The sequence below is a fragment of the Vanessa atalanta genome, chromosome 3 (assembly GCF_905147765.1).
Source record: "Vanessa atalanta chromosome 3, ilVanAtal1.2, whole genome shotgun sequence".
Lineage (NCBI taxonomy): Eukaryota > Metazoa > Arthropoda > Insecta > Lepidoptera > Nymphalidae > Vanessa > Vanessa atalanta.
In genome coordinates, this window is record NC_061873.1 from 8,671,886 (window position 1) to 8,696,360 (window position 24,475).

Sequence of the window (24,475 nt, forward strand, 5' to 3'; positions counted from 1 at the left end):
GTGGTTGGTTAAATTTATACACATAGAGAATGTGTTCTTAGACTTACTACAGGTTCAAAGTTTTGAATATTAAATTAAATAAGAGATATAGAAATAAGTACATCGTATTTTTTTTTAAGAGAGCGCCTATAAAATGTTTATGATCGCACAAATTCACTGAAACTTCGGAGTTGGAGGTTTCACATATTATTTAAACTACACTCAGCGGTGTGTTTTGTAACAGTCTGTTTCCTTCTTATTTTTATGAGCGGGCCAAATTTGGCGTGATGTTCAAACGACGGATCATAACCGTCGGACACAGCAAATGTTTGCAATCCCATCCGTAAACCTGGCATTGTTTCGTTCTTGAAATGTATTCTTCCATTGTAAACTCTATTTAAAATAAATAAAGTTTGTTTTCGAAAAATACCGCCTAATGCACTCAAAGAGACACCTTACTCACGCGTAGCGATTTTATTCTCGGCGCCGTAAAAAGAGTTCTCTTTCATCCGGAACTTAAAGAAAGTACACTTCATTATGGTTCATTTGGCTTTTGAAATGCGATAAATAGTGAATTTTCTAACTAAAGACGTTTTAAAATAGCTGTACTATACGAAATCGTGGATTAACAGCATTAAACCTTTAAAGAACCTCCGTCGTCTGATTGGCGAATACTAAAACAAAGAGAGTGTTCAAAATAAACGAAGGCATTGTTTACTTGAACGAAGCTTACACTTGTGCTTACACAACACGTTTCGTATAGGAAACACTAGAACAATGAGTCTGCAGCTAAGATCACACATGCGGCCTTCTTGCTAAAATTGCCAAGATGAAATAGGTGTTATTGAAGATTTCTAGTACGAAATATACAGACTTATTTTAGGGCATTGCGTTATATAAGATTTTCTCCACAGATGTTTGTGTTGTGTAGACGATACAAGGAGAACGCACACATGCACATACTGAATGTTAAACTTTGACGAAAGTTTATGAAATTCATACATCCGTTAATGCGGTTGCTCTGTAAATGAAAACGAGTTCAGTTAGTCAGATACCGTTGTTTAGACACCATATCACAGGCTACAGTGATCCATTGCGATGGCCGCGTAATCCCAGCTAGAGGCTTTGTCTCACGTCCAGCTTACTTTTATTACCGTGCCTGCATGGCGAAATAAAACAAAATTGGCGGGAATTTATGGGCCACAGCCTCAGTATGGCTAGTGGGGTGGAAAGTTTTCAATTTGAAACGAATAACTTGTTTGTCCCGTGTAATAAGGAGGGTTTTGTAGCGGGCAATAAGGGGCCGCAATGGCTGTCGCGGGGTTTACTTAAAACTACTTTCTCGGTTTTATTACCTAAGTGCTGTGGGTGGGAAGTGGGAAGAGCTCGTCACGTAAGTTACGCGTTTGTTTAGGTGTCACTACTACGTTATTTGCAGGTACTAAAAGATTACATAGTACCGAGGAGCGCTGACAGTTATGTGAACCTTCTTTACGAGAAGCAGGGATTTTACATGATGCCAAAAACTCTGTTAAGAAACGAGGGAAATCTCGTCTAACGATTCAAAAGGTACCCTACGATAATAATTAAGATATTTTTAAATTATTTTATTATGATTTCAGAGTGGAGACAGATTTTTACTTCCTTCTTTCATTAATTATTTTATATATAAATTTGGAAATTGTTAAGTTAAACTGGTATATTTGTAGTCGTCATGTTTAAAGGAACATAACGCTTCTTCAGGTAGCAAATTGAATGTTAAAACGCGAAAACGCGTTACCTGCCCCTAACTGAATAAGTTATGAGGTTGGAGCTATTGGTGATGAAACTTGAATGACCCCGGGCGTGTAGACCGTCTGGATGGAATTTCCGTGTTTACGTTGCTTTACCCTGACGGCTTAGTCTTACAGTCCACTGGTTAATTGTACTTCGTTTGATTTAGTGATATCTCTCTTTATATATATTTGGTTTTATCTCTTTTTTATATATGTGTTTTAAAAAGAGTTTTTCCTAAAAGAATAAACAATTCTCACAGTTCAATTTATCTATTATTATTATTAACTAGATCTAGTATAAATAATACTATATACTAAAGGGATCGCCCAGGCTCTGCTGCGAATATACTTTTTTATTTTATTCTTAAAAATTTTTTTTTTTTTTTAAATCGGAAAAATTTAATGTTTATTTGAGACTAGTAAATATGGTAGGCTTATGTACACCACGCTTGTACCACCAGGTAGTAGATACTATCTAGTCATCAGTTTTTATAATAATAGTTTACTTACTGGTTATTCGTTTCGATTAATTGTCAATAATCAATATGAAATATCGATAAATGGTTTTTTTTTTTTAAAATTAAAAATGCTTGTATTCTTTTATCGTTTTTAATACTAAATTTAGGTAAGTAAATAAATTGTAATAGCTAGCATAGCATTTAACCCTTTTAATAAAAATAATTTAACAGGTTTATACCAAATAATGTATAAGAACAAAGTACTATTAGCCTGCATGTTAATGTTCTACTACTGGGTAAAGGGTCCCCTTTTGAGGAAAAGGCTTGGAGCTAACTTGATCACTCCACTCCAACGCATGTTGGATACACGTCGTAGATTACCACCCGCTACTTAAAGATTTCCTCACGATGTGTTCCTTCACAGTCAAGATGAATTATTAACACAAATTAAGTACAACAGTTACGTAGTTGGTCCGTCACAGTATGGCATCGAATTTTAGTTTATTTAATTTGATTTTATTCATTTAGTTTACTATGTCTTATTAACTATACGTAAATAGTTATATATCTTACATATAACAGGAAGACGTACGGCGTTTTAAACGGGTTTTATAAATGTGGTAAGGTGGTACATTTAAGATGTAATAATCTTACATAATCTTTAGAGGTCGTGCTAATAGGAAGCATTAGCATTTTTTTTTTTAAAAATGCTAATACTTCCTATTAGCCTAATGAGCCGAGATGGCCCATTGGTTAGAACGCGTGCATCTTAACCGATGATTTCGGGTTCAAACCCGGGCAGGCACCACTGAAATTTCATGTGCTTAATTTGTGTTTATAATTCATCTTGTGCTCGGCGGTGAAGGAAAACATCGTGAGGAAACCTGCATTTGTCTAATTTCAACGAAATTCTGCCACATGTGTATTCTGCCAACCCGCATTGGAGCAGCGTGGTGGAATATGCTCCAAACCTTCTCCTCAAGGGAGAGGAGGCCTTTATCCCAGCAGTGGGACATTTACGGGCTGCTAATGCGTGCTAATAGGAAGCAATTTTAGTAAAATATATATTTTTTTACACCAACATTTTATTTAAAATGAACATTTCAAAAATAAGATAATACGTCTTTAAATGTGTAAACAACATGGATCTTTAAGAAAAATTTAAAACAAGCCATACTATTTGACACTAGGACAAATTCATATCGTTAAGTGTCAAAATTTTGTACCAAGTAACCTCGTGGACGAGATATAAACGTCGCGTAACAACTTTGTATTGTTGTGTGTGTTGTAAGGGATGATTGATCTTGTGTAATTAAAATCCTGATTTCTCTAGGATGTATTCTTGATTCGCTCATAAGAGCATCCTTCGCTCTTAGTTTCCAAATTGGCGATTAGAGGAATTACTTACATTACTTTCGTCAATATCTAACTGCATTTACCATGGAGTTAATTTATTTATTACCTTATCGTTAATTTGTATGAAAGTGAATCGAAATATTTAAATTACGAAATGTGAATATTTCTACGGCTTTGCGTTAGAGTTTCAGTGGAAGGCTATCCTTTAGTACTCCTTTAAGAGCCACTTCTCAGTAGGCTTTAAAAGACACGAGCTCAAACTAACTACCTGTTGAGAATTTAAAGTTACATAGAAGTGTTGGTGGCAATTAACTCTCATTGTTCTAAGTATGAAAGTGTTAAACAACAAGAGTATTAAAATATATTTTGTCTATGAATTTAATGAATTATTACGAGTCGTTACATAATAAATTTACGGCCCATACTATGTCAAAAATCTGACATTTAAATGGAGCTTAGATATGTACGAATCAATAGATCGATCTTCATTATCAGTTGTAATAATTAAATTGAACGGCCATAGCATTACACTTCAGGAAGTACATATATCTATCCATGCTTTTCAACACTACCATACCGATTACAATAATAGGTATGGCAATTATTAATAAAAAATATATTTAAAAGCATTTAATAAATTCTCGACATTAAAAATTAAGTTCTTTATTCAAAAACTAATTTATATTCTACGACCTAAGGTTTCCCGTTGAAAAAAAAAATCATCTTTTGTCAATTCGAAAATTGATTTTATACTCACTTTACTTCATATCTAGGTTTCTTTTTTGTCTTAAATTTTTGATTAAATTTATTGATTTCAGTTGATAGAAGCTTCAGCTAAGATATTTATTCATACAATAATAAATTTATAAAAGAATATTACTTTTTTGTGGTGTTGTTCTAAAGAGTTTAATTTTGTGACTATATATCTTTAATATGTACATATTTATATTTTATATCTTAGGTTGGCTGAATGGCAAATGGGTCACCTTATGGTAAGTGATCACCACTACCAATAGACGCTGCTACTTTAAGAATTATTAATCACTTTTATCACCAATGCACCACCAACCTTGGACCTTGAACCATTAAAGACTTGCTATAATTTGATTTAGATTCTGATTCTTGTATTTTACTTCTTTTATGAAAATGGTTAAGACTATCCATGAGTTTATCGATGCTGGCCAGTATTATGCTAGATTTATTAGCTATCTCTTGTATATTTTCGAAAGATTTCCCACCAGAATCTTTTTCATAATGAAGACGGATATTTTCACTATCATCATTTTTAGACAGTATGACATGGTTAAAACACCATGTTAATAATTTTTATAGTTGTTGTTGCCTCTGCGTGAAGGTTTCTGACGTGATATTACTAACGAATAAAAGGCGGGCCGTACTGGATAATTGTATACAAAAATATAATTAAAATATAAGATAAAAAGTCGTTAATTATGAGGCAATTGACTGGCATTAGCTAATTAATTATAGAAGTTATCTAGTCGATGTCATAGAATAAATACATGAATATTTAAACATTAAGTACTGTTGATTCAAAATAACTGTGACTCACGAAATATGCTTGTTGGGATGTATAACTAATGAATAGATTGATCATGAACGGCTGATCTTTTTGTTTCCTCTATATCAAGATGGATAGGTTGGCTAACAGTTTCATTACGTTAGCATATACGGAAACAAAGCCATCTGAATTTATGGTAAACGTAATTTTTTTTGCAGAGATACCTTTGAATATATATTTAAAGAGTTTAAGTAAAATCTACAATTACCTGTCGCTTTTCCAATTAATAATTTAAATCTAATGTTAATAAAACATTGATTAATAAATCGTTTTATATTTATATAAGATTCGTTGATTTCTAATCAAAAGTAAAAATAATTCTATAATTTTAAACATCTGAGTAATTTAATTGTCACAAAAGAGTAACTACAGATTTTCGTGCTAGTTCCTCGAGGTAATTATATTACGAATCGGTTTTAACTTTAAATCTAAATCTTCTAAAGTAACGATTCAATAATGCTAGCAACTTACTCCAATATTTTACGAGCTCAATATACTTTTTATAGAGTTTTATCTTTGTGAGATTAAATTTCTTAGTTAAAAGAAGTGTAAATAACTCGTGAATGTCCAACTGCTAGGAAACATCTCTTCACTTATCAATAATAACATATGGATTCTACCTTCAGTTTACGTTAGTAGATAATACATGGAACAAAGCTGTGTTGGAGTCGTGCAGGCTTACAATCTAACATGATATAATTTATACTCAGCATATGAATATGAGGAAAATCAGTGTACGCCGAGAATTGAACTCGTTAGTTTTTTAAAGTTTTAAACAATGAACTAACTCCGTTTAATTTGAGTATGTATAAATAACTAGATTATGTTTTATTTTATATATATACCGAAGAGTTCAATAACACTATCGGTATTGTAAACATAATATATTTATAGCGGATTAGAAGATATAACAGGGTTCATAGTCGATTAGCAAGTCTTATAAGAAAATAAAACCATTTAATAATTCTTGAATAAAGCTGTTGTACAAAGAAAATATAAGATTTTATGAGATTGTTGTTAGTATACGAGACAAAAAATAAAGCGTTTAATAATAAATGATAGTGAAATTATGGCTCTTTTATTCTAAAGAATCCTCTTATTTCATAACGACCACCATCAAACATTCTATCGCCAAACAGCAGTACTCAGTATTGTTGTATTCCAGTTCGAAGGGTGAGTGAGCCACGGGATCTAACATCGTAGATTTCAAGGTTGGTGCGTATTGGAGATGTAAGGAATGTTTAATATTTCTTACAGCGCCATTGTCTATGCCAGTGGTGACTAGTAACCATCAGGTGGCCCGTCGGTCGACCTATTTTATAAAAAGATTACACTATCATCATCGCTTGTCCTTTTTGCATTTAGTTTTGGTTAAAGTAGAGCTGCATGAAAATAAGAATTCCTGCTTGTCTGTTGACGTAATGCAATAGCCACCTCACACACACGAGTGATTCTTGCGTGCTCAATTAATAGATTATTAAACTTAACAGAGTTACCTTTAGTTGGCTCTTATCCCCCCTCTCATATTCCGCTGGGACCGCAATCCGACACGTTCTAAAACCCACAACTAGAAGCCACTAGTCTAATAAGGCTGTTTATAATACCATATTATTAGTATTTAATATGAAAGGTTAGAGCATTTATTAAAATCAAAACTAATACATACTTTACTCAAATATTCTTTTGCCAGCACGTTTGAATCTTCCTTTTACAAGAATACTTTAAATTTAAAGTTACGAACGGTTCGAAATTTAAATTCTAGTGGAATAACTGACAAAAAACTCAGTAGTTACTCATAGATTAATAAATAAAATGGATAATACTATATTATATATTTAACCTGCATGGAAATCAACGAATGTTTTTTTTACTGTTTATTATCGTCTATTATTATTTTATCAAGTTATATACTTAATAATCTATTTTTATTTAAAATATATTATTAATTTTGTGTTAAAAGAATCTCAAAATTTAATTATCTTTTAGCGTAGGAAAACTTCGTTCGTGATATACTGAAAACCTTAACTTTACGGCGCTTCGGTATCATATTGCAAAGAGTTTGACTGTGGTGTTGTACAACGGTAAATAAATAGTTCAAGTTAAATTTATAAATACGGTATTTAAACATTAATAATAAAATTAATTTAACGCTATTAATTATGTAATTTAAGATACTAATTAAATACTATAGATATAAAATACGTGTGCGCCTCGAAGTGATACCTTAAACTAATCTAAGTTTCACTTGAGAAAAGCTTAGGCTATTACTTTAATTTTATATATATTAATATGATAATGTAAGGAAAAAAATATTTATTAATAAAATCTTTTATTGATTATAAAATATATTTTATTCTTGGTTACAATTCTTAAATATGTACATTAGAATTTTGTAAGCATGTACATTATTAATATCATTATTGCCAACCTACCGCTGCCGTATGCGTAAGATAAAGGGAAGCCAGGCAGACCGTAACGCGTTACGTAACGAAGCCGTTTCCCTCCCACAAGAAGTTATCACACACAAAATACATGCAACTTAGATTGAAGTAACGATGTCTGATTATACAGGCCTACAATGATTTTGGTGCCGGAAATTTTGGACCGATTTTAAGTACGTCTTACGTAGTGATATCATTCAATATATATTATTTAATAAGTTTAGTCAAATTTACAGATAATAAATCAGTAATAGAGATAGATACATACCTAACACATAAACCACATAAGTTGCATGTGTTATTCGAATGATAGCGAAAAATTTAATTCAGTCTCTGAAAAGTTTCCTCAAGCAATGTTTACTATAAATAAACTGGGGTTAGCATATGAACCAAATAAATTCCTGGCGCGGCTCTCACCTAAAGTTCTTGAAGAATGCCAGTTACACAGTTAGACTCGATCCTGGTCCAGGAACTTTATATTTTTCGATTGCCCATGTTAGTAAGTTGGCAAATGTAGTTTAGACGGTAGTTTGCACGGCAGCCGTTTCTCGGCAACTCAATTTTGTAACTTATTTTGCATTACGTGAATTTCCTTATGTTTGGACAATGGCTGTCTGTAAGAATGCGCCCGAATAGATCGAAATACCGAATTTTTATTTGTGTAAATTCTTAAATATGTTTATGTTTCTATTTTTGATAAGATTGATAAAATTTTCTTGAAAATAATTTAATACATAAATAATAAAAGTCACATCAAATATGAATATTAAATTCAGTCATCGACATTTTTAGGAAGATTTGGTAAGGATAGTTTAGAATAATAATTACTAAAGCTTGATTGACTCGTTCATTACTAGAGGAAGATTTATAAGGCTGTGGATCCCAAGGGCCTTGATTCCCGTGGATCGGGAGATTAACAAGTGACATTGTTCCTGTGCTATATATTGAAAATAAAATACAAGTAATACTTCAATCAAATGTTTTAGAAAAAATGGGAAGAAATTAATTAATCTTACGTAACATGATTTACATATAAGTAATAGCTTGGAAATGTCGCACTTCTAGAACAGATATTTTTTGGAGAAGGTTTATAGATTATTCCCCACACATCAACCTCCCAAAAGCCAGCTGATGAATACACATGTAACAGAATGTCATGAGACACACGCACGATTGAATTATAAACAAAAAATAATTAAACGAAAGTTGATTGCTGATTGATTTGTTTGAACTTTGCCGAATGGCAAAGATCACCACGTTTTTGTTGTTACCACTGGGTCATCTCAACTATCAAGAAAATACCTCAACATTAATATTATTAAAGTATCTAATCAGATTCATGGTAAGAATATTTTTCACCAATCTACATAAAATAATTCTAATGAAATGAGGAAACTTATCTTCTTCATCGGAAGAATTAATGTGCTTTGCTTACTGGTTCTCCTATCATTCGTCTTCAAAATACCCGGCGTATTTTGTAGATATCAATTTTCGTTTACTTTTTCTAAAGTAAATAATAAGAAATAATTCTTATATTCTTCTTCAATTAATTATTTTATATTTACAAAACCTTTTTGATTTGGATCTTGGTCTTAATCTTGAGCTTAAAAAAGTCATCAGCTAATGTTTGCCTATAGCCCCTAGATCATGTTTATAGTCTTGTAAATTATGTCATTGCGTTAAAACTACTAAGCAAGTCCCTGACTGGATAATTTAAATTACTAGGGTTATTAATCAAAAATATCAAATTAACAAACGTAAAAATAAATATACTATCAGTAAAAAAGTCGCATTCTGAAAAAAAAGCATAAGAGCTGCGCGGGCGCAAACATGAGGAATATCGCTGGGTGATAGGTTTGGTCTTCACGACCTGCCAGCGACATTACTGTTGTATAATATTTTTATATAGTTATTTTTACAGATCTTACTTTCCGCAGATCTATTTGCTTTAATCATTTTTTGAAACAAGTTATCGACACAATGTGTACAAACATCCCTAAAGCAATTGTAGACTATTTGCTCGAGTTTTGGTTGTTGGCTCCGGAAGTGGCCGGCTGTTAGTTAACTGTTGCACTAACTGTCGTTGGTGGAGCAAAGCTCGGACATAGCACAGTATACGGGCCTTATAAACCAATTAAGAATATTTGATTAAAACTTTCTGATCAAAGCATGTTTAAAAATAATTTAGCATTAGAAGGATATTTTTTAACCTAAACTCTAAACGAATTAAAAGACACGTTTGATATTAAAATTATATATAAAATATTGAACGTAAGTTTTACACGATTTTATTTCTAGTTATTAAAAATATATATGTTTTTTATTAACAAAGGATACGGTTGCTCAAGGGAATGTTCAATATGGGACAAAGTATTAAATTAATATAATATATGATTCACGAGGGTATCGTAATCATTTACAACGTATATTTATCGATATTTTTCTAAAACCATCCCTATAGAAATTGTGGAGTATTTACTCGAGTTTGGGAGGCTTGCTCCGGAAGTGGCCGGCTGTTAACTGTTGCGCTGATTGTCGCCGGCAGAGCTTAGCTCGGACGCGACCCGGCTTTCATGCGTTTAACAACCAATTAAAGAGTTATGCAATATGTACACTCTCGTATCGCAAAACATCCCTGCACTTTTTTAATCGCTCTCCTCATTTCATGTTCCTAATTTAATTTATATAAAATTAAACATTCTTCGTTTAAATTGCTTTTAAGAAATGAAACCATCTTTATAAGATTAGACGGTTAAGTGCACAGTATCGGAACAGTAAAAGTGATTTACATTAAACCGAGATCTTCCAGGAATATATATTTCGAATTACTAAAGCAATTCGGTGTTTAATTCGTAGGCCAGGCAAGAAAGATGGGCGGGCAGCGCTCGCGCGGCACCCAGTTTTAATTACAACACGGTTTATTCATTCTAATTTCAGGAATTTAACATTCCCCGCATGAACCGCAGAAGGGTCAGGGTAAAAGAAAATGACATTTCGTTATTCTATTACGTTGAGCAAAGGAGTGAAGAAGAGTTGCGCGTAATTACTTTTGTGGGGAACTAAAGAAGCTATCCGACAATAGTCACCCGAGCAGGTTTACAGGGTTCTAAACTCGTTAAGGGATAGCTGAGGAGAAATTTTATGAAAATTAATCTAAAAATTTAATTTTATAAAATAGCTGCCCTCACGTACATATATATATATATATATATATATATAAGGAATGTTACAAAACATTATATAAAGAGTCGGATGTTTTCCCAATACATATGCAGCCAGCCCACACATATATAATTAATTTTAGTGAATTCCGTATTCTATTGCGTCCATGTGACACCATGCATTGATGCACTACAAAAAAAGGGTTAATACTTCAAATTTTAAATCCTTTATCTTAAGTTACAACCCATTATAATAAGAAAACTGCAGCAAAATGTATCTTTCTAATTTATAGAGCATTTTTTTAAACATCAAACTGATTTTTGTTACTTATATAAAAGATTAGTGGTAAAGGCTTGAGAGCCGAGATGGCCCAGTGGTTAGAACGCGCATCTTAACCGATGATTACGGGTTCAAACCCAGGCAAACACCACTGAATTTTCATGTGCTTAATTTATGTTTATAATTCATCTCGTGCTCGGCGATTAAGGGAAACATCGCGAGGAATCCTGCATGTGTCTGATTTCAACGAAATTCTATTGTACCACATTGTATCCACCAACTCGCATTGGAGCAGTGTGGTGGAATATGCTACAAACCTTCTCCTCAAAAGGATAGGAGACCTTAGCCCAGCAGTGGGAAATTTACAGGCTGTTAATATTATTGTAGTGTTGTTAACTATAAATTATAATAGCCAGCTGTATAGTTGCCTCATCATTGTAATAGATCACTGGGGCCGTAGTTTAGGTAAGGGTTCTACTAGTATGCTATTTCAGTGATACATATTATTATCATTCTACTAAATTGTATTATCTATTTTCTGTTAAAGCGTTATACCTTAAATTGGACTGTTTTTTCTCCGAATGCAAATTATATCCTTCATCTTTAATATAAGCCATGTATAATTAATTGCTACTTTACTCTTTCTCAAATAGATGCTCATGATGACGAAGTGCAATATTTAAAATGGGCAACTCTAAAGTTTTATTTTTTCAAATGGCGATGAACTAATGTTTCATGTTTGTCACGTGATCAAAATTACTTATTTACTAAAAATAAAATAATATGATCTCAACGAAAGTCAGGCGGTTTCGTGTATTTGTTATAACATAAAATGATAATCCTCCCAAAGGAAAGTTAACTAAACTTTATCTCTTTGTCTAAACTCCACGTGAACAAAGTCACGTGCAATGCTCGTTTAAAAATATAATTACTAACTTTTATGAAGAAGTATCAAAACACTTTAAATATTTCCACAAACTATTTAAGTCTTTATTTCGGTTGAAATAGAAGCGATATCGCGCTGAACTAAAACTATACGTAATTTTTGATGGCGCAATTTGGATGGAAGTAATATTTTTTTAACAGCAACACAAGTACTCACTCGTTTATTTTTATATCAAAAATGTGATGATAGTTTGGTTAAAGCTTAAATTAAATTAGCAAATTACAAGCGTTTTGTGGTCTAAAACATTTAGATCGTTGGTCTTTTGGCTAACATGTTTAATTTCTGATCATAAGTATTTAAACTCAGGTCTGTCACTTCAAGGTCATTACTTTTAGTTCCCAATAAATGCTTGATTTGCAGCAACTTTTTGGCTTGCTGTAAAAGACCCGTGTTTGTGAAAGCACCTGTTATCCTGTTATCCGATCGTGTTAAATTTACCTCCCATCGGATGCTGGACTAAGGATAAAACAATTTCATATGCCGTTTAGTGTTAAATAGACCGTGTGTAGTCCGTGCGAGATCACTTCAAGAATAGTTAAAACGCTGCGACCGTAGTTTGTTGTATCCTATAGGCATATAATTTTGTTCGTATTTCCAAATAATGAATACAACCCTCGCAATACTATTCGAATGCAACCTTATTATAGTGAAGTGTATGTACACGTCATGGGAATGGATTGCTGGGACTAGATTTAACCTCTTTTTGCGCATACACTTAAACACTAAAGTTTATGCAATTGGCAAAATAGATTCTGATAAAGAAAGAGAAAATCAGTAGTAGTAGCCTTTCTTCATCAATAATTTACATTCATTAAATCTTAATTACTTATCCTTTTAATGTGAACGAAATATTTTTGAGACTTACATTTTTAATTCAGATGCTAGCGACTTTGTTTTTTTTTGTTGTTTTTGACTTTGACAAACTCTTCGTAAGTTGCATATATTTTCTCTCAAGCGACCGAGGCACCACCTGCAACGAAATATTTACAGAACTACTGATTACTAAATAATCCATAATAAATTCTGCAAAAAGAGATGAGACTGTATTTTTTCATTGAAAAAGTAGAAATTCATTTATTTTTTTGTGATTAATTCAGACACTCAATGTGTTGGTGTGTAGTTAAAAAGCTAATTCCTATAGCAAAATATATTTATTTTTATTCCTGACCCAAATTAAAAAATGCTGCGTCGAATAATTCTTTTAGAAGTGAATTAGGCGTAGGGTGGTAAATTATTTAAAGAATCATTGCAGCGTCGATAAAGCTCGTGACTTTGGAGCAAAGAGGCAATGAAGCAATAAGGCAATGAGAGGACAACGTTTGCCCTCGGCCCGGCCATCCTGCTTACAAACGGGCGAAGTTTTCTCTCCTCGGTCGTTACGAGGCGCGAATTGCTCGCGTTACAATTACAGCGCGGCCCGCCATATTTATGCCCGCGGTAACCAAATTGCCTGATATTATTCCATCCCATTGAGTGCGAAAAGCGCAAATTAAACCGATTTTATATTGGATGATTTTCCTCGAGAGCGGGGGCGAGATATGTTCGTTGTAAGATAAGAAGCGGGAAGATTGCGTTATGAAATAAGAAAGGAATTGCACATTCCAAAGAGTTGCTCCCCATTTTCCGCTTTGGGATAAATATTTTAATTCTGTTGGTTTTGATTGACTTTCTTATTTACTTTCGTGTTCAAGAGTTTTGTTTGTTGAACAGATTTGTGAATGATCTACCTTTTAATGGATCGTTAGTTTTGAAGCCTCTTTAAAATATTAAATAAAATAGTTTGAATGAAATTTGAACGATCGATTGTCTTTTGAAGTAAAATATGAAAAGTCAATAATATAAAATTCATAGATGTTATGGAAGTAACACTATGATTTACGATTATTATACGGTAAGGTAATATATATTTTTAGGAAATTACTCACGTAGCTGCCAAGAGTGTGTAGCTTTATGCTTCATAACCACAAAACATCACTAAAATTTTACAACTCGTTTGTAGACGCAATTCGTACAAACACAGAAGAAAGTGGGAAGGAAAGAAAAGATATATCTTTGAGGGGTCCAGATATTTGGGAAACTATATAGCCTAATGAAAGCGAACGAGGGCGGCCGGGCGCTAACAACTAATTGGCTATTCGGAAAACTCATTTGGACACAAAATGGTTTTTGTATTTAAATTTCGGAATTCTGTAAAACAATAGTGAAAGTTAAACGCATCAAGCGTTTCGGTTTCGGTGGATGTATTAGGTTTATCATTTAAAAGTTCGTAGCTTAAGAAAGGAATAGAAATATTTAAAAATACTAAATAGATAACTTTCAACGCAATTTCGTCATAAAATAACGGAATTCTACATAATGTAACAATATAGCTATCAATTGAGTCCTTTGCAATTTAATCATTATTCAGCTGGACTGGGGTGGATACAATCGTACTGCTTCTGGGGAATCTAACGTCTGGCTCGGCTAATGACGACTGCGCTCTGAATACTGAGCGGCTGTCCTATACGTACATGCGAATATCTACTTTAAAAACATTTTCCGTCCTTTACATTTCAAGAGTATTTTTAGAAATTGAAAGAGGTCCATTTAGGTTGTTATTGTGAACTGGAAGTTAATGATAGTCACAATCAAATGGTTCACATTCCATAATAGCTTCAGTTCTATTTATGTCTATGTTATGTTAGATTGGTGCGCGACATATTGTCTGAGAACTCCTCCTTTCCTATAAATAAGCAGGTCACATATTGAAGGGGGTAAAGGGGGAATACAATTGTAACTTTCGTTCCTCCGGCTTATACGAAGGCAGAAGTTTAAAAAATACAAGTTTTCTTGTCTCAAGCTTACGGACACGCATCGGCGACGTTCACACGTAAACGCGATGAGATTCGTCGAGATATTTCGCAAGTGTGCACACTGCACGATTGTTAAACGTAAATGTGTGTATCGTTTCAATATTACAATATTAAAAAAAATATAGAATCTAATTGTGAAACGAAATTGGTCTTCAAGAACTTTTCAACTTTGCATGCAAGTTCTGTTTTGCATTATTTTGCTAAAAATAGTATAAAAGAGTTTTTTTCTTATTGTGTAGGTTGGCGGACCGGCAAATAGGCCACGTGGTGGTAAATGCTCACCACCACACATAGACATTGGCATTGTAAGAAATACAAGCCATCTTACATCACCAATGCTTCCTTAACCTTGGGAATCAAGATGTTTTGTCCTGTGTGCCTGTAGTTACACTGGCTCACTCATCCTTCAAACTGGAACACCATGATACTAAGTATTACTGCTTGGCGGTAGAATATCTAATGGTACCTACCCAGGCGGGTTTGTACAAAGTCCTATCACCAAGTGAGATCACAGAAGAAAATTTGTAAATCAGAAATAAACACGATTCAAGTGTCGCCTTTCGATACTAATTGAATTTTTATTTCTCATGAATTTGATAATATATCCGTCGATAGAAATGAAATGATCGAATAGGTACTCATGCTGAATTTTGAGATGCCGAAAAATAGCGATTATTATTTCCTATCCATTATTCAAGTCCATCTACAGTAACTTGACTCGGAATAAAAATGAGGCTCCATTAAGTTTCTAAAGATTTAGTGCATAACAAGCAGCCATGTTCGAGTCCTTTATACCGAATAGTACTTTGGACTATTTTAATGTTGCCTTTGATTATTTCCCGAGAAAGTTTTATGAATAAAAAAAAAACAAGCCATAATAAGTTCCGTTCATACAATAGGCGTTAAGTAATCGATGTAGAATAAAAGTTGCCAATCTCGCCTTAAGTCGACTAAGTTTCGGTGGTGAATTTACTTCCACCGAAGAATACACAACAAGTAATTAGTATGCAGGGAAGTTGTGGAACATTTTTTTAAATTATGTTAAGTCTCAAAGAAAAAGTGAACGAACACTTCGGGCGAAGGGAGATACTCCAGCGATTTCCAATAATTCATTAGAGCCGCCGTCACAGGGTACGAATTAAAATTAATGATTCGCGAAGACGATGTCGCTTCCGAAGGATCTCATTGTGTTATCCCGTCACTTTTTATTCATTGGGGTAATGCCAAACGTATTAGGGTATTACTTTACAGGTGTTTTGTTCACTTCGTATTCTTATTGTTTTCTTTGCGTTAGTGTTGCTGTTTGTTAAATGTTCTAATAAAAGTCTTTTCTCGATTCATTCTAAATAAACATTTGTTTACTTATATTTATTTACATTTCAAAGTTGATTTCGATTGTCTTATTTATTTAAATTAAAAAGTTGGAGAGTTTCATTGGTTGAACGCGCTAATCCCTTAGAGCACTAGCACTGGTCCGATTTGAATAATTGTTTTTTTTTAGTTTATTTTTAGCGAAAAGTTTAATGCAATGTTTAATTAAAAGGCTAAAAAGCGGAATAGTAGCCTTGTAAATTATGTCCTAACAGAATTTGGCCACAGCAGCTAATCTCAAGGGAAACCAGCGAACTACGCATGATATATTATAGTGCACAAAAGTGTGTGTGCAAATACAGGTGCACTCTATTTCCTCACTCTGATAATCCGATCGGAGGGCCAATGTGACAGAACCGGAAAGAGTTCAGGCGTAACTCCAAAAACATCCAACATCTCTGGATGTTGGATGTTTTGAGGGATGTTGGATGTTTTGTCTACTAGCCATTAGACCAATGAGGCAGTCCATATAAGCAGCAGGTATCTAAACAAATTATTGTGAAACTTTTCTTCAATTATTACCTTTTTATTGAAATTAAAAAGCTACAGTATTCTTGAACGCGCTAAACTCAAGAATTTCTACATCGATTTGAATAGTTCTTTTTGCATAAGTCTTTCTAAGGAAAGTTATAAGTGATATAATTATCAAATTCAAGATACTAAGGAACGAAACAAACTAAAAATAGAATCAGGCGTATGTATTTGTTAAATATAATTTGACGTGAGTTAAATAGAGGTGCACAGGTGGATGATACACTATTCTAATGTAACTTAAATCTCACGTTTCAATACGTTGTACATAATTTATGGGAGATATGAACCCATTTTCTTAGCTTCAATTTGGCTTTAATGCTGTTGATCCCGCGCTGGGATTTGCAGCGACATTGTCGCGGGATGATTTGATGAGAACTCGGGCGACGACATACAAGACGTGTTTCCAGTTTCCCGTCACGCGCGCGGCTCAAATAAGGCTTACTACCCCGCTGTCGTCTCGCCTCGCCTAACTCCCTCCGTTTCTAAAGTAAACTGCGGAATACCTAATGCCTCCATACGTTATTAATGTTCGAAAAATTATTTCAGCCATCATTTATTATTTGATTGAACGTATACTGGGTTTTATACAATTACCACAAAGATCGTTAAAATTGATAAATTTTATAAATTGTAAAATAATATATAACATAGTGATATAATCATTTTTATTTATTTACTGTTATTTCTCTAAACAAATTTTAATACATAATAAGATATATATGGTATGCTATGTACATGATTGAGTGACTTATCGTAATATAACAATTAAGAAATTATATGAATCCGATAAAGGCGTGGTAGCGTGAGTTGGCGCTAATCGTCTGACATCTTAACTTAGTTGTCCTTATTGGTAGTTGGTTCATAAGTCGGGCTCGGTCGCGGTCCGAATCCTAAGCAGCGCCGACTTGCAAGTAGCCAAACAAATTGACGACAATATCTGTCCATTCTGTCTCCCAACTACGGTTATTGGTGTTGTGGAAGTATAGGACATTTTATTTTATCTGTATATATGTAACTTCAATACTAGTTGGTCGCACGCGAAATTTCTCGTTCATTCAACAGATTTTTACAAATTTCGAAACTTATGACAGGTTTTTAGGGTTCCGTCGCCAAATAGCAAAAACCGGAACCCTTATAGATTCGTCATGTTTGTCTGTCTGTCATATGTCACAGCCAATTTTTTCCGAAAGTATAAGAACAATACTGTTGAAACTTGGTAAGTAGATGTATTCTGTGAACTGCATTAATATTTTCACACAAAAATAGAAAAAAAAAACAATAAATTTTGGGGGTTTCCAATACTTAGAACTGAAACCCAAATTATTATTTTTTCATCAAATCCATATTTATGGATAGGTCTTCAAAAATTATATTGACGTATCATCATTTTTTTCTAAATGGAATAGTTAGCGCGAGAGACACTTCCAATGTGATAAAATGAGTGCTGCTAAAATAAGAGAATGATAAAACTAAAAGAAATATATGATGTACATTAACTATGCAAACTATCACCAAAAATTAGTTTGAACGAGATCTAGTAAGTAGTTTTTTTTTAATACGTCATAAAGCGTAAATCACAATTTTCAGTATATTTCATTCAATCAACTCAAATTTGAAAATAAAAATAATAATTTCATAAACATAAACCTTGCTTCTAGCCACAGAACCCTTCATGGGCAAGACAAACTCTCACTTGGCCGCTTTTTTTAATTTATTTTCATTGTAAACTTACAACGTCTGTTCGCACGATTTATATTTGTTTTTTTATACAGCCGCTCTCTACGTGGCCAGTAACTTTTTCCGCTCTCTAAAATTAATTCTTTGTTAAGGTATAACAATTTAATAAATTGCAATTGGCTGGAGCTCTTCAAAATGAGACAATAACCGATTTTTTATGTGCAATTATCGTCCCATAATCACTGGGAAAAAAATCGATTTACGCTATTAATATATAATATGTATACTGGTACACATACTGGTACTCAGTGCTTCTTAATGTTAAAATATCCTTTTATATTTTTAACTTAACTATTTTGCTAATACAGTTTATAGCTTTGAATTTTATTTCAAGTTTTAATGTTAAATTTCTTAATCGCTAACTTTGTTAGTTTCTAGGTTATAGCGGTACGTGCTCGACCTTTTACTTGATCACCAAAGGAAACTTCTATTGAAACTATTTAAGATAGGGAGTGCGAAGTTCTTAGTTAGGTACTTTTATTTTTACAGTATTATTTTGATACTTTTGAGTAGTATTGTCGCACAGTGTCGATATAATCGTGTATCTATACCTGTATATGATTATCAACTATATGAAAGAGATTTTATTTTAATTTTTAAAAAACAATTTTCCATTTTATAATTTCTAAGTAAACACGAAACGCGCTCGTACAACGCCTGCTTTTCTTCAAACCGCCAAAACTAGACGATTACCGTAAATTTGCCTTTTATTTATTGGTCGCAGCATTACTCACCTAGGTATTTGCTTTGTTTTGTTTTGTTTCGGAAATACAAATCTCGTATCTGGTGCAGGCAAGGTCAACCCACTTTATTTTTAATTTATCCCTTAACTTATTTTTAAAATTTTTGATAGTCCCCGGAGTTTGGTGACTTAGTGGTAGGACTTTTTGTAAGCCTATCTGGGTATGTGTACAACCACTCATCAAGCCAATCAGCTATACTCGGTATTTGTGTATTCCGGTTTGAAGGGTGAGAAGATTGAGCCAGTTTAACTACAAGCACAAGGGATATAACATTTCAGTTGAGATAGTTGGTGGTGTATCGTAATGTAAGGATGTATAATTTTTACGCCAATGTCTATGGGTACTTGTGACCACTCTTCACATTACCTACACTCTAAATCTTACTTACTATAACCCTTTAAAATAATAACAATATAAATGTACAAGTAATGTAAATTAGACCAGCCTTTTAATATATCTAAGTAGTTACTTTGCCTTTTAGTTGTATACGGTTCGACAGACGTGTGAGCAAGATTAATTTTAGGCAGAAGTGACATAACATCTTAGTTCTTAAAATTGGTGGTACGTTGAAAATTTAAGGAATGTTTAAAATTACTAACAGCTCCAATATGTTTAGGTAGTGTTACAAATGTTTTATAAATAAATATACTATTTCTTTTAAATTAAATTTATTTGAAGTAAGAATAGACAGAGCATATATTAAAGATCAATAAAGCAAATTATTTGATGGATCTCTTATAACTTCTACAATATCATTATTACTTATACGACATTTTTCGTAACAAAAGTACTTCCTTTGTTAAGAAATATGCGAATAGTTTACATTATTTATCTGTTTTCCGACTCTTAGAATAGTAATACGTAAATAACGATAAAAGGACGCAGGTTAAACTTATTCGTTTGAGCTGTTTTCAATTTTACTCACGATGATCTGAAAATTGATAATATGTGATTGATACTCGATTGAGTTTGGAGATAGTTTGAGTCCCCGGGAAATATATATACTCCTTTTTTTTTAATTCATGTCCAGAGGTGGTAAATGATCCTGGAAAAATTAATAAAAAAAAAAAGAAAACTAAAAAGTAGTATCTACTTTTATAATTAAATTCAAATAAAATTATAAATATATTATTGCCTCAGAAACGATCGATCATTTAACGTTTCATATAGAAAACGTTGCATTCTAATTTGACCTTGAAATTAATAGACTCATCGCACTTCATAAATTTCAGCATAAAAAATACTCGTATCACCTAAGTTTTTTTTTCAAACCACGCAATTTGTTCAATACGGCGGAATTTCCAATGCATGTCAATGCAATTGCTATGGTATTCTGTCATGTCATTGTGCCATGAATTTCACCTATCTCATATTCACATATGATTGCACTGACTAAAGTCACGATAAAGCATAATACGAAATTTCATTGGATAGTTCACAATTGTTTTATTTTGTTTAATTGGGTAATGTTTTTGAATTTTATCGCATTACGAGTGATTGAGCCGGTGTATAGTAAAAGTATGTATGTAAATGGTGTATATAGTACTTAATATTTCTTAAGGAACTGACACAGCGTGAAAAGCATTTCGTATAAACTTTAAAATCAAAAAAAAATTATGACAATAATAAATTAATTTATAATTATTTTATATTTAATTAATATAATGGTAATAAATATCAACGCACATCTCAATCTACTAGATATAGATAAAATAAATTGAAAGAAGAGTTTCGTACTAGATTATAATCTTCCTATATTTGTAAAGGTAGTCGATATAATCTTCAACGTACAGTCATAGTTCCTGTATACGTCATTGATGATATTATATAACTTTGTAAAACATAGAATTCTATTCGAATACTGAAAAACAAAGTAAATTTCGTGTAAAAATTTATATTAACGTAAACGTATAAGAATAATAGTCGAAATACAGCAAAATACTTTAAGGTTTTGAAAAACTACATGTGCGTGACTCGGCAGGCGCCGTGAGGTCGCCTCGACGTACAATTGTGTAGGTGGTCCTAGATGCGCCGACTAATTTATTGTGAGCTCCAAGAACTTTATTTGTCTTCCTTAAACTAACTTTACCAGACTAAAGTGGTCGTTCAATTTATATTGGTGAGTGCCTACGTGGCTAATACGAATAGAACACGCGTATGGAAATTACAGAGAAATCAATCACGAACAACCCAAATATGCCTCACAGACAGCACAAACAAAAGCTTTTCTTATGTAATGGGTTTTCCATAAAGATACCATCTAACATTCTTTCGTATCTGTTATGTTTTTTTTATTTAAAAATCTATATTGACTCACTTAGAAAATGAGGCTAAGGCCTACTCTCATATCGAGATGGTTTGAGGCTTATGTTACTAAGCTGGTATTCACAAATTCGATGGAAGCTTGTGGACACAGACGACTCGTTTTTTTTACTTAAACATCTTGTTTTTTTTTAAGACGATCCAACTCACTATCGAGGTACATAAGGAAGACAAATCAATGACGCCTGTCTAGATTTGAGCACCAAATTTTTGGTGATCATTCACGCATGCACGCATATCAGCTCTAAAAAACTATTTAGCATACCTTTGAAAAAATCTAAATAACAAAAAAAAAGAGACACTAGTATAACATTTGGTCGTTATATTTCCATAATGGTAATCGCTATAGATATCGAACAAACATAAAATCAGGAAATAAAATACACATGAGAAAATTCAAAATCACTTACGTTACAGGACGAAACCGGCAGCCTGTGGTCCTAGCGTGCCAATAAAAATGTAAATGTTTCCAATAAAATTTTGCTTTGAAGTAGTAGCAGCAGCGGTCGGCTTTGATCTCATCTGTGTTATAATCGGGATGGCTTTTGTTAGGCCAGCGTGACTGTGACTCAATCATCACGAATACAATTTTGGTTCCCAGAAGACCATAGTTTAGCGTTTGAACACTTTTTGTAGCGCTTTATATGATGAAATATTTGTTTTTGATTGGACTGTTTTTATATAATAACAAATATTTATAAAAAATATACAATTTAATATCCATTTTGTATTTAATGTGTGTAATAAATTAAAGAGATAAAATAAATAGTACACTAAATTGTTGTTCCACAAGTTCATAGACGTTTCAGTTTTTTCCAGTTAATCTTAAAATGAGAGTGAGTTAGTTAACTCATAAACAGTTAACTCATAACTGTACAACTTATTCTAATATTCTTTCATTCAAATTACACAAATCGTGCCTAGCGAAGTGATCTTGAGAATGCTAGCAGCGATTCCGTGCTGAATTGCTAAGTCGATTCTTTGAACAAGTCATTACTTGAAGGAAATTCTTGCGTAATTATATTATACGAGAATTCCGTCTGACGTTTTTTTTTCGATTATATTTTGTTTACAACGGAATCAATGAATTAAATCTCGAATTTGCATCCTATCAACTTATTCATAGAATAATAAACCAAAGATGTAAGGCTGGGGTATAAGAATTTCAATATGTATAATGTTATTCAGGATGATTCTTTGAGCTCGGGTCGGACATAGAGCATTTGAATAAACCGATATCGCGGTAGTCGAACAAAATATTGCCTGTAGGTCGCTGTGTTTAGTCGAGCCACGGGAAATATGCATGTTTTGTTTCAAGCAGACGTTACGTTATTAGATACAGAATAAAAATATACTACACTGGAAACGACATTATATCTTAGTTGAAACATTTTATCGAAGGTATGTATTAAATTTGATGTTCAATTCAATTGTTTGGAAGATATTTCTGTCAGGAGAATTTCTTTGATATTAAAAAATTGATCGTCAACTGTGACATGTATATATGTGTAAACATGCCTCGTTTAAGTTTTACATATCTACGTCATTTATAGTTCAGATTAAGTAATGAAGGTAGAGTGTTATCAGGTATGGCGATTTGTCAACGCATCAGGAGAGGGGCGTTAATCCCTGATTACGCGGCCTCAGCAACTTCGTCCCGCTCCATAGTCCTGCCATTACACGCTGTACTCACACTTATACTAACGCCCAGATGAAAGATAAACATTTGACGTGAGGATAGAGTAAATCTGTATTCTTGTCACACGGACCGGGTTAATTCAATAGCTGATTGGATTTTGGGGCGCTGATCTTGATGGCTATTTACACGCGGCCCTGGATGTCTTGCAAGGTTGTGATGTGCTTTGTTCTGCTCAAATTTTTGTTATAATGAATGATCAAGGCGTTGATTAATGTGCATTTGTATTCGTTATTATAATAATATATATAAGTGTTACTTACTCATACTAATATTTAACAATTTATTTGCTTATTATAATAAATTAATGAATTGGTACTATTAGCTTTACTAGATATACTATGGAATAATGCTAAATTCAGTATATGCTTAGAGTTTTGAGAAAAATAAGACAATTTATTACAAAAGAGTATTAATAGTATAATAGTATAATAATATTATAAAGAGGTAAAATTTGTTTGTTTGTATGTAGGGAGTCGAATCGAGTCGAGAGAATGATCGGTGTCTAGAAATAAATGTAATGATAGAAAGCAACATTATTCGTGAGTTCTATATGAATTATATCTATCATATGTTTTTTTTTATTAATAAATTGCGTAGTCCGTTGCAGTAAATATTTAAAGAAAATACCGTTATTATATAAATAAATAGAATCATGTCTGTAAACATATTTTGAAATAAAACAATATTCGACATTAAACACGGTTGCAGGACAATATACATATACATTGTCTATGTTGTTATGTGAATGTGACTATAATATATACATGTGTACTTGAAACCTTAATTATACCAGCGTGCCGTCGAAAAGGGTTCCTTATTAGGAATAATAAAAAAATAAAAAAATATCTTATCCGGCTGAATTAAGGATAAAAAACATTTAAATTTGAAATTGGAATACATTTAGACAGGAACTTCTTTAATTAACTTTTCCAAAAGAAAAATTGGTACATACTTACAAAAATTTTAAAAGACAAATTCGAAATTTAAAATGACCTTAGACTAATGATACGTTTCAAGATTGAATTTTTAACGTAATTTTGTCATCACACGGCGGGTAACCCTGTTATACTTCGCTATGGTAATGTAGGAATAACTTTATTATATAGCATATTGTGTTGACACTGCATTGTTGCGGCATTCTATTTATTGAACTGATTTGTTTGCATCGCATCGCCTTTGAGTCGCCGCAGAGGGGAGACTGAAGTGTAATTGAGAGAGAACTGCGTAACTGCTAAATTGTGC